Genomic DNA, 5,390 nt, shown 5'->3' on the forward strand with positions numbered 1-5,390 from the left:
ACTGGTGAATTCTACCAAGCATTCAGAGAAGGCTTGATACCAATTCTATGCAAAATATTCCAGAACATAAAAGAAGGATTGAATACTCCAGAACTCATTATATGAAGCAAACATAAACCTGATACCAAAACTAAACAAAAATATTACTATAAAAGAAATTTATAGACCAGTATCCCTCATGAACATTGACACAAAAACTCTTAAAAATATTAGCCAATAGAATTCACCAACATGTCAAAAAAAATCCTGACAAGGTGGAATTCATACCAGGTATGCAAGGATGGTTCAACATTAGAAAAACAACCAACATAACTCACCACATATAGGAAAAAAGCCACATGATTATATCAATTGATGCAGAAAAGGCATTTGACAAAGTTCAACACCCATTGTTGATTTAAAAAAGAAAAACTCAAAAGAATTGGAATAGAAGGGAAATTCCTCAACATAATTAAGGCATATGCACAAAACCAGTGGCCAATGTTACTCTCAACAGAGAAAGACTAAAAACATTCCCCTTGTGAATGGGAACCAAACAAGGATGACCTTAATTACCACTCCTATTAAATATTGTGAGAGCTCTGGTAGCATAGTACGTAAGGCACTTGACTGATAACCAGAAGGCTGGCGGTTCAAACCACTGGCCACTCCTCGGAAGGAAGATGGGGCAATCTACTTCCATAGTGATACTGCCTCGGAAACCCAAAGAGGGGTCACTATGAGTCAGGTACAACTCAACGGTACATAACAACAACACTAAATATTGAATTGGAAGGCCTAGCCAGAGCAACAAGACAAAAAAGGAAAATAAAAGGTATCTAAATTGGCAAAGAAGAAGTAAAACTACCTCTATTTGCAGGTGATATGATCCTACACAGAAAATCCCCATAGAATCAATAAAAAAAACTACTGGAACTACTAGTAGGTGGATTCAGTAAAGTGGCAGGGTATAAGATCAATATACAAAAATCAGTTGGATTCCTCCACACTAACAAAGAGAACTCTGAAAAGGAAATCAGGAAACTAAAACCATTTACAATAACCACCCAAAAGATGAAGTACATAGGAATAAATCGAACCAAAGACACAAAAGACCTATACAAAGAAAACTACAAAATGCTAATACAAGAAACCAAAAGAGACCTTTATAAATGGAAGAATATAACATATTCATGATAGGAAGATTTTACATTGTGATAAGTTCAATCATAACCCAAAGCAATCTACAGATATAATGCAATCCCAATCCAAATTCCATCATAATTCTTTAAAGAAATGGAAAAACTAATCACCAAATTTATATGGAAGGGGAAGAGACCTCAGATAAACAAAGCACTGCTAAAGAAGAAGAAAGTAGGAGGCCTCACACCCCCCAATCTCAATACCTACTATACAGTCTGAGTTGTCAAAAGAGCCTGGTACTGGTACAATGACAGACATAGAGACCAATGGAGCAAAATTGAGAACTCAGAAGTAAGTCCATCACCTGTAGGCAGCTGATCTTTGGTAAAGGGCCACAACCCATTAAATGGGGGGAGGAGATAATTCTTTAATGAATCGTGCTGGCAAAACTGGATATCTATTTGCAAAAATATGAAAGAGAATCCATATTTCACACTATATGTATATATTAACTGACTCAAGATGGATCATAGACCTAAATGTTAAACCTAAAAGTATAAAGATTATCAAAGAAAAAATAGAAGTAAATGTAGGGGCCCTAATACATGGCATAAATACACTATCAAACACAACTAAAGCTGCACAAACAGCAGAAGACAAACTAGATGAGTGAGACCTCCCAAAAATAAATATTTAAGCACATCAAAAGACTTCACCAAAAGACTTAAAAGCTTGCAAGTAGCCATGTAAGATGCAACAATAGATCTCTCCTCATCTGGAGGAAAGAAGACTGAAGAAAACCAGAGATGCATGGAAACAATTAGTCCAAGCAACTAGTGAACCATGCAAACTTCAGCCCACATGACTTTAAGACCAGAAGAACTAGATGGTGCCCAATATCACTATCAACTACTCAGAAAGGAATCAAAATGGGAGATCCTGGATAGAGTGGGAGAAAACTGTGGAACAAAACTCAAAATGATTAAAAAGACCAGGGTTAAGTGGTCTGATAGAGACTGGTAAAACTCCCAAGACTATGGCTCCTAGTCACCCTTTGGACCTAGAACTGAACACACCCCCGTGGCTTCCAGCCAAATAATATACAGTCATATATGGTGAACATTTACACCAGGTAGATATACTTCTTAGAACAATCAACAACAGGAGATCAGAAGGGCAGTATTTGCACAGGGAGATATCTCAGAGTGCAGGAATATGTAGTAAAGAGGGACATAGGGAAAAGGTAAACCCAGTGAGGAAGTGGGAAGAGAGCAATTACATTATAGGGATTGCAACTAATGTCATGAAACAAAATGTGTGTGAACTGTTATATGGAAAATGAATTTGTAAACTTTCACCCAAATCACAATAAAAATTTGGAAAAAAAAAAGAAAGAAAGAAAGAAAGAAAGACTTCACCAAAAGAGTAAAAAGCTATCCTAAAGACTGGGAGAAAAAATTGGCAACAACATATTGGACAAGGGACTAATCTCTAAAATTTAGAGAAAAAGTCAACAACTCAACAACAAAAGGACAAAATCCAATTAATAAATGGACAGAGGATATGAGCAGACATTTCACCAAGGAAAACATTCAGGTGACTAACAGACTAACAAACACATGAAGAATTGTACAAGATCATTAGCCATTAAAACCAAAAAAAAAACCACTGCCATCGATTCGGATCCAACTCATAACAAACCCTACTTGGGTTTCCAAGGCAGTATTAGGCATTGTTGTTGTTGTTGTTTATGTGCTGTCAAGTCGGACCCGACTCATAGTGACCCTTCCTTGGGTTTCTGAGGCAGTATCACTACAGAAGTAGATTGCCCAACCTTCCTTCCAAGGAGTGGCTGGTGTGTTTAAACCACCAGCCTTCTGGTTAACAGTCAAGTGCCTTAGGCACTATACTACCAGAACTTCTTATTAGCCATTAGAGAGAAGTAAATCAAAACAACGATGAGATATCATCTCACTCCAGCATTAAAAGCAATTGATAGCAAACTTAAAAAAAAAAAAAAAATACCCATTGATGAGGGTGTGGAGAGACTGGAGCCTTCATACATTGTTGATGGGACTGTAAAATGGTACAACCACTGTCAAAAACTGTATGGTGCTTCCTTAAAAGTGTGGAAATAGAAATACCATATGATCCAGCAATCCTACTACTGGGTATATATCCTAGAGAAATAGGAACTTTGATACAAATAGATATATGCATACCCATGTCCATTGCAGCATTATTTTACAATAGCAAAAAGATGTTAACAACCTAAGTGCCCATCAACAGATGAATGGATAAACAAACTATAGTACATACACATAATGGATTACTATGCAATGTTAAAGAATAACAATGAATCTGCAAAACAACTCATAACATGGATGAACCTAAAGGACATTATACTGAGTGAAATTAGTCAGTCACAAAAGGACAAATATTGTATGAGACCACAACTGTAAAAAGTAAAGGTTTACACAGCAAAAGAATCATTCTTCAAAGGTTGCTATGGGTGGGAGGGGAAAGGAAGGTAAATCACCAACTAGAGGGTCAACAACTCAGCTTAACTCACTGCCGTCAAGTCGGATCTGACTCACAGTGACACCTCCTTGGGTTTCCGAGGTGGTATTGTCCAATCTTCCTTCTGAGGAGTGGCTGGTGGGTTTGAACCTCCAGCCTTCTGGTTAGCAGCCAAGTGCCTTAGGCACTAGACACATGTTAACTTGGGTGAAGGGAAAGGCAATATACAATAAGGGGGAGGTCACCGCAAAATGATCAAGGCAAAGGAAGACACTGGGAGGAGTACAAGAATTAAAGGCAACAAAGATAAATACCATTACATACATGATATCTCTGGAGAAGGATATCATATGCTTCTTAAAGTGGAGGGACACCATAAAAGTGGAAGAACCAATTAAATATAAAAGCAAAACTGTCACAATGCCTCAGAGACAACAGAGCATCACAGTCCACATAAAGAAGCAAGATAAAGCAAGAGAAACAAGGGAACTGGATACAGACCCAAAACATCCTTGAGGAAGATGCAGCTTTGGAACTCCCTGATAAGGAATTCAAAAGAATTATATTTAGGTATCTTCAACAAATTGAGAGACAGATCAAGGAAAACACAGAGAAAACCCTAGAATAATTTCAAAAGACAATACAAGAACAAAACAACGAAATAAATGAAAAATTAGAAATGATACAAAATCTACACACACAAATCCAGAAGATTAATACTATATTTTCAGAAATAGATAAGACATTGAATGGGCAAAGGATCAGAATTGAATCAATGGGAGACAGAATTGGTGAGATTGAAGGCAAATACCTGAACACTTCTTTGGAAATGGATCAATCAGAGAAAAGATCAAGACAAAATGAAGAAAGCCTAAGGTTCATGTGGGATGTCATCAAAAGGAATAACCTACGTGTAATCAGAATTCCAGAACAGGAAGAGACAAATAAAGCCACAGAGAAAATTGTCGAAGATTTGTTGGAAGAGAATTTTCCTGCTATGATGAAAGATGAGAATATATCCATTCAGGAAGTTCAACGAACCCCAAACAGGATAGACCACAAAAGAAAATCACCAAGACATATCATCACTGAACTCACCAAAACCAAAGACAAAGAAAGAATCATGAGAGCAGCACAAGAAAAATGAAGAGTTACCTACAAGGGGGCAACCAATAAGACTAAGCTCAGATTTCTCAGCAGAAATCATGCAGACGCAGAGACAATGGGATGGTACATATAAAACCCTGAAAGAGAAATCTTTCCAACCAAGAATTATGTACCCAGCAAAACTGTCCCTTAAAAATGATGGTGAAATTAGGACATTTCCAGATAAGCAGAAATTAAACAAATTTGTTAAAACCATACCATCCTTACAGGAGATGCTAAAGGGAGCCCTTTGGACAGAGAAGCAACAACAGCTAACAACAACTGACCATTAACACACATGATGATGTAACCCAGAAACCAACCCAGCTATGGAAGTATCCAAAGTAAATAAGCTTACAAAATTGTAAACAGGAAACCAGAGACATCAATTAACAAATGAGAACTACAAACCAAAAAGAAGGAAAAAACTGCTGTTACAGACCTTCTAGATGGTATGGAAGTCAAGACAACTACAAGATAGAATGGACTGTTCTAAACTTGGAAAGAAAACTATAAATCACAGGGTAACCTCAAAGAAAAATGATAAACCTTCACATCAAAATTAAAAAGAGGACCAACACAAATATTTAGCATACTAAAAC

At 37.0% G+C, this 5,390-nt stretch overlaps 1 protein-coding gene across 1 annotated transcript in view; it reads left to right on the forward strand.

The window, feature by feature from the left end:
• Window positions 1–5,390, forward strand: part of TRPM1 (transient receptor potential cation channel subfamily M member 1) — a 219,368-nt gene that overhangs the window by 59,187 nt on the left and 154,791 nt on the right. The window lies entirely within an intron of this gene.

Source organism: Orycteropus afer, unplaced genomic scaffold (genome assembly GCF_000298275.1).
Source record: "Orycteropus afer afer isolate SDZICR_OR568_19922 unplaced genomic scaffold, OryAfe1.0 scaffold00256, whole genome shotgun sequence".
Lineage (NCBI taxonomy): Eukaryota > Metazoa > Chordata > Mammalia > Tubulidentata > Orycteropodidae > Orycteropus > Orycteropus afer.